Raw genomic sequence first — 13,158 nt, forward strand, 5'->3', positions numbered from 1 at the left:
GAATTAAAAAATAAGGCTCCATTTGGTTCACATTTTTACGTTTTTGGGAAAAGTTTTTTGAAAAAAGTCAAAAAAAAGTTGAATTGGACGGGTATTACGATGTAGGATTTACAAATTAATAAAATACCCCCTATGTTTGTTTTTTTACAAAACACCCTTATAATAAAACATTAAAAGTTAACAAAAACACTCCCAACCCACCCATCAAATACGGACAGCCGACCACCACCGTCGAAGGGTGGCCGGAGTTGTCGTATCGGTGCATGACCGACTGGATCTTGCCGGTCGTGCGCCGATATGGCCTTTTCCTGCCAGATCCATTGACAAAGGCCACATCTACGACTAGATCTGGCCATTGACGACCAGATCTGGCCGTAAATCTTCGTCAATGATGGCCAAAGATACAGCCGTCGTTGATGGTCAACGATGACCATATGTTGGCCGTCGTTGACGACTGGTTACGGCAAAAGATCTGGCCTTTTCCGGCCAGATCCACCGTGGATCTGGTCGGAAAAGGCTAGATTGGCGCACTACCGGCAAGATCCAACCGGTAGTGTGCCATCTTACCAGATTCTGGCCAACTTCCGACAGTGGTGGCCGAAATCTGATATAATGTGGGTTTAGGGGTGTTTTTGCAATTTTGAAAAAAAATATTTAGGGGTATTTAATTAAATTAACAAATTTATGAAGTTTAAAAAAAGTTGAATGATATTGGATAATATTGTGAGTTTTTGGGCATTTTACTGTTTAACTTTATTGGGAATACTAAAAGTAGTATTCCCAAACTTGAGCCAAACGAAGCCTAAGAAATCAAAATTATAATTTTTGTAATTACACCTCCATTCAGTTATAACCTCCTCATATTAATAAAATTAGTTGGCCTATCATTATGACTATAGAGTGGTTTCACTGTATTAAGATTACTTATCATATATATGCACAAAAAAATGTGAGTTTGGTCCACATCCAATAAATATTATGTTAAAACTCTTAAAAAGTAAAATTATAAAATACATATAAATAAATAAACTGGATCCACGGCCATGTCTTGCATCCAATCATAGGACCCAGACTTCGTATTTTCAAGCGCAGGTGTGGCCCTTTTATCAAGCCTTTTTGTATATGCCGAAACTGCAGATCCGTAACATAAGAATGTTGCTAAGCACACTATAAAAATATTTCTCTTTACTCAATTAAATGAGTTAATGACAAAAGAACCCNGTGTGCAGGAGACTTTTCCTGTGGAGGAGAGCGTTGTCTGTCTACAGAGCTGTTTGACTCCATTAGACTCATTGAGTTATTACTCTAATTTACAAAACACATCCTATAAATTTCTCTGAACTAAAAGATTGAAGTAATTAATGATTGAATAAAACATCTTTTCTGAACATTATCAATTGGAACAAGATGAAACATAAACATCATAAGAAACTTAACTTAAAATTGGTAGAGGCCGCGCGAACGCAGGCCTCCGCTACCACAAATTATGACGCAGGCTCTGCCGATTTGGGCAGACCTTAGGCTGGTGCAACTCCCAAGTGCAATGGAGGCCACCACCCTAGGCCATGAGTCTTCCTGATCGCCCATTGACCCCGTCCAGGTAAGTATGTTTCAGTGGTGAGCTAATCTCTTTACTTGTACATGTGAAGCTTCTACTTGTCATTTATATCGGATAGATGTGGGATTTAGGACACTTCTACTTTTGCCATTGCCATTCTTTTGGATTTTTCCCTTAAAAAAATGGCTCTATCTTACTGGCATCAATGTCACTAAGAGAAAGAGTTTTTTGAAACTACTCTGTCGACTGCCCAACCCTCTAGAAAAAGAGTTAGACTCTTTAATGAAATGTAGATGGAAGTGTTCAAATTATTGTTTTTAAACTAATTCCAAGTATGTTTGGGATATCTGTTTTATGTTTGAAATACACAAAATATTTGTATTCATTATTTTTTAAATTAGAAAGATGTTTGGATATAAAACACTTTTAAAGTACTTTCACAAAAAAATACTATTTCAACCACGAGCTATGGTCCAAATAGTAAATGAACTTCCAATGGGCGAACTTTACTTGCAATATCAGAGGTTCGAATCTCACTAGAAATAACTTGTGACTTGAGGCATTTACCTGAGTCTTGATCGGGAATTAGTTTCATATTTTTGGGTGTGGGAATGTCTCGAGAAGAATAAATACTATTGCCTAAAAATATATTTTGCACTTATAATGGAAAAGCACTTGTATATCATCACCTGATAGAAAGTAATTCAGAGTAATTTTTTTAATTACAAAGACTTTTAATGTAAATGAAACACTATATGATGCATAAAAACTCTTATAATTGTAAAATAAATAAATAAATTAGCAGTCTCAAAACTTACCCCCCACGGCGCCCTTAGGACCATGTCATAATCTACTACCATTTTTCAAAATAATTAAGTTGAATTCTATAATCAGATTCATGTTACTGATTTTGACATCATTAAAAAAAAAAAAAAATGTATTCATCAAAACAGAAGAAAGAAAACTGCAGTTAATAGTTTGATGGTTAATGAAACATGTCAAATTAGTACTCAAAGGAGAAGAAACTTATCCACACAATACAAAAAGAAAGTAAAAATTTAGAGATCATAACAAAATTTATTTCATATATGAATTTTATGTTTCTTACTGGCGGAATCTATGAATTTATTTATTATTTTTTTTTTTTGTAATCAAGGTGTTCGGGAAATCTACGATTCTTTTAGCATGCTTAAGACAGGGATCGTGCGCTCGTTAACTTTTTGAAAACACTAATTTATTAGATGATACCACTTATCTATTATTNTTTCCAGAGTTTTGTGCTTATATTTTAAAGTTGCCACCATGGACTCCAATAGTTTAACTTGTCAATGTGGGACTAAAAATTCTTATCAAATGCTTGACAAGCCAGAGTTAGTTTCAGTAACGTGAGGCATCAAATGACCAAAACATTAGATTATGAATAAAGTCAAAGTTAGCTTGTTGACAATGTTATAAAATATAAACTGATATAAGTAATCCGAACTCATATTCTACTTTCATTAGAAATTAACACTTTAGAATGGGTAAAATCCATATTAAACAATCATATCTAAAATCTTTTAACAAGAACAAATAGATCATTTCCCACTACAGAAACAATTCGAAATTAGAAAGAAAAATAAAAATCAATCACTTTTCATTTTTGCAGCAGTCCATTGGAGTTGAGGAGTTACCATCCATTATGAATTTAGATCACATTCGGCTTCTTATCTCTTTTCTTTCGGATCTCGGGTTATGGATGGATGGGGCTGAGAGGAAGAAGATAGCAGCAACTGAGCCTGAGTTATGGAAGAAGGTAGGAGCAACAATTGGTTCCATTGTGGGATGGGATAGGCTCTTATACTCGTATCGTGTGCCTAGTCTAGCATTGGATGACCTCGTACAACAACTATTCTAGCTGCCATCAGAGTGTACTGTTGAAAATTCAATGAGCATATTATTTCTTTATTAGATCTAACATCAGAATACTCTGCGATTTTGTCATTCAATGTTAATGAAGCTACAATCAATCAAAAATCAACCTCTGACCTAGATTTTTCTACAGCCTAGAAGGCCCCAGTTTCAACGCTCTTCATCCATCTGTGATGTATAAACAGAACTTTAAATACAAAGGAATTGCGAATTTTAAAATTGGATTGAGGCAGGGGCCGCGCGAACGCAGGCCCCCACTACCACAAATTATGACGTAGGCTCTCCTACTTGAGGAGACCTTAGCGTGGTGCACCTCCCATGTGCAATGGAGGCCACCACCCTAGGCCATGGGTCTTCCTGATCGCCCATTGACCCCGTCCAGGTAAGTATGTTGCTCAGTGCGTTGCACTTCTATTTTAAACCCCTCCCCTGCAGATCTACCACTGTAGTTTCTCGATGTGGGACTACAGTTTGAGGGGTGTGCCTAAACTAAACTGTTGAATCAATCATATCTGTCCCCTAATTTAGGCCGGAATCATTTTGAGTGTCAATTTTTTTTTGGGCTTTGAGCAGTATTGGATTAAAGAATCTTCAATCAAATATGTAATAATATTTTACCAAAGATTTTCTTAGATTGATAACAATAACACTATTCGATTAATAGATTTAAATGAAAATATTTAGAATCAAAGAAAAATGGCCACTCAAAGACAATTTTGTAAATTGTCAACTACTGGTCAACCACCGTAAAAAGGTTTAACATAATTCCAATGATCAACATTAAGAGAGACTATCTACAATAATTAGAGTTTCGAATTGATAGGGGCCGCGCGAACGCAGGCCCCCACTGTCACAAATTATGACGTAGGCTCCACCACTTTGGGTAGACCTTAAGCGAGTGCGCCTCCCAAGTGCAATGGAGGCCACCAACCTAGGCCATGAGCTTTCTTGATCACCCATTGACCCCGTCCAGGTAAGTATGTTTGCCTGAGTGTTCGCTCTTCAATTTATACCCGCTTGGCTCCAACTCTCGCTTTGTGTTGCTTCAGTGTGGGATATTCTTAACGAGGTTCTCTCACTCTCTGGGGCCTATTTTCGCTATTTTTATTTTTTAAAAGTCCTCTCGTACTCAAGATATTAACTATGGAATTTTCGGTTCATGCTAGTTTTAATTTGCTTGTTTGTTCATGAGAGCATTATCTTTCGACAACACTGTTTGATTGTATTAGAATGGGGCAGAAAACATGAACATTTATTGACATATTATCATCTCCCAATAAAATAAAAACTGTGTTCATGAGAACAGAAGAAAGAAAATTGCAGCAGTTATGGTTTCATTGTCATTCTGGCTTGGCTGATCAGAAAGTGAAACTATTGCGTCTTCTGTGGTTTCTTTCTATTTGTCTTCAATTACCGTAATCTCATCTGCAATGTGGATTTGTTCAATTGATAGGCAATACGCCAATGGTACAATATCTCAACCATGTTGTGGATGGTTGCGTTGCCCCTATCGCCGCCAAGCTAGAAATGATGGAACGCTCTTGTGCCAAAGACAGCACTCTCTCTCCCTATATATGTATATGTTTGGCATAAAGGGTTGCATATGATACGATCAAAGATGCAGAGGATAGGGGCTTAATTACCTCGGGAAAAGTATGCAATGAAAATCTTCCGTTTTTAAGGTTGATTTGTTAGGCTAATCATAAAGCCTTATGCACTTGTCAATTGTTTTATTTTCCGTCTTCTTAAAATTTAAATTGTCTCTTATGTTAAATATACATTTCAATGTATGTACATTAACTTTTGGAGCAGAGATATATATGGTAGACGAGGGGATAGTGAATAGTACACCTAATGGTTATATGCTTCGGCAATATGCAAATCCTGCCAATTCTGAGGTATATCAACAAATATTTGAATGTGTTTGTGATCATATGTGTAGATTGATTATGAGACCACTGGCTAGAGATATGGAAAGACTCTATAGGGAAAGTTGATGCCCTTATCGCGGGGGTAGGGACTGGTGGTACAATATCTAGCACTGGGAGATTCCTCAAAGAGAAGAACCCAAATATTAAGGTTGTCTCCAGTACTGTATTGCTTGAGCATTTATATAAGTTTTGAGATAGAGGAAAAGATGTCCTGATTATTTGTGCTAATAATTTGTTCTTTTGTGTATTGTTTGAGCGTTTGATTTTGTGTAAATTTTGTGGTGCAACATGTTATAGGCAAGCATCTGATCCAAGGCATTTGTCCTGGTTTCATTGCTGAAAGTTTGGGTGTTAAAATACTTGATGAAGTTATTCCAGTAAGTCTTAAAACCCTGTTCTCGGTAATTTACTTAGAATTCTTGTCATGGACACAAGGTAGGATCAAGAAAAACAGGCAAGTTATGGTAATGAAGTTGGACAACTAGGCTACACAAAAACGATTCTAATGAGGCTACTGTCTAAATTAAAGGTTCTATGATGAATCTCAAATCTCTCATTTTTTATCCAACCCGTCTAGCTCAGTCGATAGAGCGTAAGGCTCTTAACCTTGTGATTCTCTTGGGTTAGGATTATTTTGGGTATGATGGAGCTTATGGTATAGTAAATCAAACTATATATATACTTTAAGGCTGACTTTTTTTAATGTAAAATTGCCTATAGTGTTGAGTATAATAAATGACCAATACAGAAATGTCCGCAGAGTTAGATTCTCTTTTCTTCACCTGCATTGCTGCTGTAACTTTTTTCAGATATCAAGCGACGAAGCTATAGAAACCGCTAAGTTGCTTGCTCTGAAAGAAGGTTTGCTGGTATGTTCACAGCTCCAAAATTGCTTCAAGTACCCCATTTTTGTTATCGTATCTGATTCCATATCTCTGTAGGAGTACTTTATTTTTCTCATGCTAATTGTGGGATAATTGTTTTGGCAGGTGGGAACATCATCTGCTGCTGCAATACAGTTGGCAAAGAGGCCTGAAAATGCTAGGAAACTTTTTGTTGTAAGTTTGATTTGGTTCACTTACATTCAGAAAATAGAAATCAGAAAGTATTTGTATTTATCTACTGTTTATTGGTATTCAGAAAATAGTATTTTGCTTATAACAAGCACATTTAATCAAACATTAATATACATCTGCACTTGAACGAACTAAGGACCAGATTGGCTGCCCAAAATTCCGGTCAAACTGGGTTTTACTTCTTCCATTTTTCGGATTTGAACCTAACACGATTAGTCAATTATGCATCGCTGATACGTACCGTGCCTCATAAACAGGCATGGTGTCAGGTGAACTAAAACGGTAAACCCTTTTAGCAGGTCATAATCTGCGGTATACTGCAGTAACCTGCAACCATTCAAATTGTTTGGGTGGTGGGTTGGTGTGCAGGAGAGCGTTGTCTGTCTACAGAGCTGTTTGACTCCATTAGACTCATTGAGTTATTACTTTAATTTACAAAACGCATCCTATAAATTTCTCTGAACTAAAAGATTGAAGTAATTAATGATTGAACGAAACATCTTTTCTGAACATTATCAATTGGAACAAGATGAAACATAAACATCATAAGAAACTTAACTTAAAATTGGTAGAGGCCGCGCGAACGCAGGCCTCCGCTACCACAAATTATGACGCAGGCTCTGCCGCTTTGGGCAGACCTTAGGCTGGTGCATCTCCCAAGTGCAATGGAGGCCACCACCCTAGGCCATGAGTCTTCCTGATCGCCCATTGACCCCGTCCAGGTAAGTATGTTTCAGTGGTGAGCTAATCTCTTTACTTGTACATGTGAAGCTTCTACTTGTCATTTATATCGGATAGATGTGGGATTTAGGACACTTCTACTTTTGCCATTGCCATTCTTTTGGATTTTTCCCTTAAAAAAATGGCTCTATCTTACTGGCATCAATGTCACTAAGAGAAAGAGTTTTTTGAAACTACTCTGTCGACTGCCCAACCCTCTAGAAAAAGAGTTAGACTCTTTAATGAAATGTAGATGGAAGTGTTCAAATTATTGTTTTTAAACCAATTCCAAGTATGTTTGGGATATCTGTTTTATGTTTGAAATACACAAAATATTTGTATTTATTGTTTTTTAAATTAGAAAGATATTTGGATATAAAACACTTTTTAAAGTACTTTCACAAAAAAAATACTATTGCAACCACGAGCTGTGGTCTAGCTGGTAACTGAACTTCTAATGGGCAAACTTTACTTGCAATATCAGAGGTTCGAATCTCACTGGAAATAGCTTGTGGCTAGAGGCATTTACCCAAGTCTCGATTGGGAATTAGTTTCATACTTTTGGGTGTCGGAGCGTCTCGAGAAAAAAAAATACTATTGTCTAAAGACATATTTTGCACTTATAATAGAAAAGCACTTGTATATCATCACCTGATAGAAAGTAATTCAGAGTATTTTTTTAATTACAAAAACTTTTAATGTAAATGAAACACTATATGATGCATAAAAATTCTTATAATTGTAAAATAAATAAATAAAGTAGCAGTCTCAAAACTTACCCCCGACGGCGCCCTTAGGACCATGTCATAATCTACTACCATTTTTCAAAATAATTAAGTTGAATTCTATAATCAGATTCATGCTACTGATTTTGACATCATCTCAAAAAAATAAAAATAAAAAATAAAATAAAAAAATGAAATCATCAAAACAGAAGAAAGAAAACGGTAGTTAATTGTTTGATGGTTAATGAAACATGTCAAATTAGTACTCAAAGGAGAAGAAACTTATCCACACAATACAAACAAAAAGTAAAAATTTAGAGATCATAAAAAAATTATTTCATATACGAATTTTATGTTTCTTAGAGGGGGAATCTATGAATTTTTTTTTTATATTGTTATTATTTTTTTTTTTTTGTAATCAAAGTGTTTGGGAAATCTACGATTCTTTTAGCATGCTTAAGATAGGGATCGTGCGCTTGTTAACTTTTTGAAAACACTAATTTATTAGATGATACCACTTATCTATTCTTATAAACTTGAGGCTCGGACAGGGGCGGATTTAATGAATGACAAGGGGACCATGGCCCCCACTCAATTTTTTTAAAATTTTAGAATTTAAATTTAAATTTATTTAAATTTTGCCCCTATAAAAGTTTGAGATTTTGAGAACGGAAAGGCTCGGTCCCCACGGTAAGTTTGAATTTTGTTTTTGTAAGACCCTGTTTTTAATCCTAATATATTTATTACATATTGTTTCTGATTTTTATTTTTATGCAAGGGGATCTATTAGTTTTTAGAAGTTTTATTGGAGTGAAAATGAAATGAATAAAAGCTGTTGGGTTTGCACGTAACTAAAAGGAGAAATCTTGGCATTTTTATAATAGAAAGTTGATCAACTTAATCCTTTTGTTCTCCTCTGTGGGTGATGTGTTTGAAGTTATTGAAGAAGATGATTTAAATCCTAAACAAAGCGATGAAACATGTAATCTATTAGATTTAATCTATTCCTTTGATTTTGCATTTAGCTTGCATATGATGAAAAATATATTGACAATTACTAATGAGTTGTCACAAGCATTGTAGAGAAAAGATCAAGGCACTGTAAATGCTATGACCCTAGTCAAAGTCCCGATGAGAATCTTTATTGAGTGAAGTTTTTTCATTTTGCCAAAAGCATGGTATTGCCATTTTGAATATCGATAATATGTTTGCAATTTGAAGGCGGTCATGACGGAGAGTTGAGCACATGACAAATTTGCATCACTATCGAGTTGAATTGTTTTATGAATAATACTACACCAATAACCCTCTCTCACAAGCTTTCTCTCACAATCCTGACGTGGCAACTCACAATTAGTCAGTTCACAAGGGTCTCACATGGGTCCTACTAATTAATTGTGAGCTGCTACGTCAGGATTGTAAGATAAAGTTTGTGAGAAAAAGTTGTTGGTGTAGTATTACTCTTGTTTTATACAGTGATAGATATGCAACTTCAAGAACTTAACACTCGTTTCACTGAGGTTAGTACTGAGCTGCTTCTTTGTATGACATGTTTAGATCCAAGTAATTCATTCTTTGCTTTTGACAAGCATAAGTTGGTCTGTTTAGCCCAGTTTTATCCATATGATTTTTCTGCATTTGAGTTGATGATACTTGAGAACCAGGCTGAGACTTATGTTATTGACTTGTGTTCTTGTGATGAATTGGCTGAGTTACAAGGAATTGGTAATTTGGCTAAGAATTTAGTTCGGTTTAATTTTTTTTTTTTTTTTTTTTTGGTGTATAAGCTTATAAAACTTGCATTGGTTTTACTAGTTGTGATTGTGTAACCGTTAAAAGGGCTTTTTTTGCAATGAATCTTGTGAAAAGTCAATTACGCAATCGAATGGGAGATCAATGGATGAATGATTGCTTGATCACCTATATTGAGAAAGATGTATTTGATACAATTAACGATGAGATGATTATCCAATGTTTTTAGAATATGAAAACTCTTCGAGGACAATTGTAGAAAAATTATTTTATTTTAACAAAAATTGTGTTTTTTGAACATATTTATTTGCATTTTGTAACTTTTTATTGAAACTCATCGTAATAAAAAAAAATGTATGAATATGATTGATTTTAATTTTAATTTTAATTTTTGCCCCCATCAAGTGAAATTTATGGATCCATCACTGCAAATAGATGATTAAACCTATATCCATATTAATTATGAAAGATTTTTTCAAGAAAACAATATGATAAAAAAGCTTTAATCAAGTTTATGTTCTATTCATTGATAAGTGAAGCGTTGTTCGAAGAACATAAATACTGCATTATGAATTTTCGAACATCCAGTTCTAGAAGTACTTGTAATAGTTGGTTTATGAATTTTCAAATCCTATCTTTATTAAAAATCTCCATTGCTGCTTTAGCTTCTTTTAGATGAATATAGTGTCATATCATGTAAAGAACCACGTATATTTAAAATTTAATTCTTGTTTTGACCCACTTTTAAAGTTGTCAACATCAAAATTTATGGGCAGCGTAAATGTGAGGTAACGACCATAGCACATATGAAAGATTAGTCAATTGCCAACTTGGTCTTGCATGCTTGAGTTGAGATCCAATTAGATGATTAAACCTGTATCCAGATTCATAATAAAACAAGGGGGTATGTAAATTCTAGAAGCTCAAGTCAATATGTCTTTTTGATCAACAATTCTTAGTCATACCCACATGCAAAGAATTTAAAAAGGGTTTGCTAATTCAAAGACAAAACCATCTATGTGATAAGCAATTATGAAAAGGCCAGCACTAGTTCAAGGTAGAATTTGAGTTGAGTGGAGCTAATGCCCACTAATGGACTAAATAATGCCCCATTTCTTAAGATATCCTATTTTAAAGTTTAAAAATTAACATTTTCTTCGCTTCTGCTATATACCTCCCACCATTATTCCTCAAACAAAATTTTAGATAATCAAATTGAAAGTTCAGAAAAAATAGAGCTAACAAAAATGCTTACGAATAATCTCGTGAATATAATAGATTTAAACAACACAAAAAATATATAGATTAACATAACTACCACCATTTCGAGAAAAAAAAAAATGATAAATTTATATATGAATACAAACAATCTCATATTTCAAATCTTATCTTTATTATTCATTCTTATAAATTTAGATATGACTAAAAACAATCTCATATATAGGAAAATTTGTCATTATAAAATTTAATAAAAAGTGGAGCTTCCTTTGTCCATTAGTAGGGTGTCAATAGCACCCCTCATTTGAATTCTGTAACAGCTCGACCATCACTAGTCTTGAATTCCTGTAACAGCCCGAGCCACTACCAAAAATATTGTTTGGACATAGTCTATCATGGTTTTGCTTTTGTATTTTGCAACCCAAAGCACGTCTTGACAATTGAGGAGCTCACGCCTTCACATTTCCTTCCCAAGTGATGTGGATGTTACAGTTCTCCCTGATTATTGATAGCTTACGTTAAAGTAAATGGAAAACATTAATATTTGAAAGAAATTATATGTAAAATTATTCATTATGTTTAATTATAAAATTCAAAGGTTGAATGTTTCACCTTGGAAATGTTGGTGCATGCATATTAAGGGTCCATTTGTTTCCATATTTTATATCCTATTCCCAATCCTATCCTCAAAATAACTGTTTGTTTCATTATTCTCAAAATACTATTATATTTTCTTCAACTATATGTTAAATCCCTTAAGTTTATTAATTTAACTAAAAACCCTCAGAAAAAAGTTTAAAAATTAACAAAAACACCCCCACCCACCCACATTTGTCAGATTCTGATCACTACCGCCAGAAGGTGGCCAGAATCTGGTACAATGGCACACTACCAGCTGGATCTAGCTGGTAGTGTGTCGATCTATCATTTTTCGGCTAGATCTACTGTAGATCTGGACGGAAAAGGCCAAATCCATGGCTAGATCTTTGACTGTAGCTGGTCGTCAACGACGGCCAAGATATGGCCGTTGCTAACAACCAGATCTGGTCATCGACGGCCAGAAATGGCCATAGATATGGATTTTCCGGCCAGATCCATTTGGCCAAAAAAGGCCATATCGGTAGATAAACGGCCAGATCCAGCCGGTCGTGTGCGGTAACGCCAGATTCCGGTGATGGTGGCTAGAATCTGGCAACTTTGGGTGGGGGTGTTTTTGTCATTTTACAAAATTTTTATATATTGGGGTGTTTAGTAAATTAGCTAACCTAGAGGGGTGTTTTTGTTAATTTCTAAATCTACCTCGTTATTCTCACTAAACTCTAAAAATATCAAAAATCCTATCCAAAATAATAAAACAAACGAACCCTAAATTACCCAACCTAGACAATAGATGTAGAAATTTCTGACAAAGTGTTATAAATGAATTTGTGAGGAAGATTCCAAGAAAATGACTCATGAAGATGAAAGGGACACCAATATAATCTGACACACAAAAATTTATTGACTATCAAGTCAATGAAAAAAACCAAAAAGTTGGTGGAACTTTGACTAACTCATGAAAAGCAAGTTGTGTAGGGAAAGTTAGCTACTTTTTTATGGTTTGCCTGATGAAATGGTAAATTATTTGAGTTCTCAAGCTACTCACTTGCAGCATTTTCCTGCTTACATGTTTGGTTTGTTCTAATTTTTCCAACAAGTCGTTCTCTAAAACTAATGAATTAATTACCCTGTGTCACGACCTGACTATTTCCTTTCAGACTCGTGCGACCTTAGGCGCCAGTCTCCCGACAATTGCCTTAAGTCAGCCTTGCTCGCTCAAGCTTCTAGCCTTGAGAATAAGAGAACACTCACACAAACTCACTCACAAGAGATGCTAGAAGAGATAACTCTTTACTAATAAGAGAATGCTTTACAATTCTTGGATGGTTTGGCCACATGAAGATCTCCCCCTTTTATAGTAGATGAAGCTTACAATGGACGGTCTAGATCTTCCACAATCAACAGTGGAGATTAGCTCAGCCCAAACTACTACTTACCAACTACCATCTACCGTATTAATTACAAGAGTCTAGCAAATACAAGAGTATTCTAGAAGGTTCAAGAGAACTCTAGAGCATCGGGGTGACACACTTCAAGTGTTTGATAGAATGCTTGAGAGGCGTCACATTCTCCCCCACCTAATCTAAAGACGTCCTCGTCGACTCTTTGTAGAATCCTCGGACCTTGTCTTTGAATTGCCACAATGCATCTTTGGGTTCCTAACTAGC

The 13,158-nt window shown here is 35.1% G+C and overlaps 4 non-coding genes and 1 pseudogene across 4 annotated transcripts; 1 reads left to right on the plus strand and 4 right to left on the minus strand.

Annotated features, from left to right (window-relative positions):
• Window positions 1–1,446: 1,446 nt before the first annotated feature.
• On the minus strand, window positions 1,447–1,608 carry LOC116118282. Its single transcript, XR_004126136.1, has one exon. It is a non-coding gene; the product is annotated as a U1 spliceosomal RNA (small nuclear RNA).
• A 2,090-nt stretch (window positions 1,609–3,698) lies between these two features.
• Window positions 3,699–3,859, minus strand: LOC116118279. Its single transcript, XR_004126133.1, has one exon. It is a non-coding gene; the product is annotated as a U1 spliceosomal RNA (small nuclear RNA).
• Window positions 3,860–4,288: 429 nt separating this feature from the next.
• Window positions 4,289–4,450, minus strand: LOC116118276. Its single transcript, XR_004126130.1, has one exon. It is a non-coding gene; the product is annotated as a U1 spliceosomal RNA (small nuclear RNA).
• An 839-nt stretch (window positions 4,451–5,289) lies between these two features.
• LOC116118236 lies at window positions 5,290–12,377 on the plus strand (annotated as a pseudogene).
• On the minus strand, window positions 7,045–7,206 carry LOC116118280. Its single transcript, XR_004126134.1, has one exon. It is a non-coding gene; the product is annotated as a U1 spliceosomal RNA (small nuclear RNA).
• Window positions 12,378–13,158: the final 781 nt, after the last annotated feature.

This window comes from Pistacia vera, unplaced genomic scaffold (genome assembly GCF_008641045.1).
Source record: "Pistacia vera cultivar Batoury unplaced genomic scaffold, PisVer_v2 Contig84, whole genome shotgun sequence".
In the NCBI taxonomy this organism is placed as follows: domain Eukaryota; kingdom Viridiplantae; phylum Streptophyta; class Magnoliopsida; order Sapindales; family Anacardiaceae; genus Pistacia; species Pistacia vera.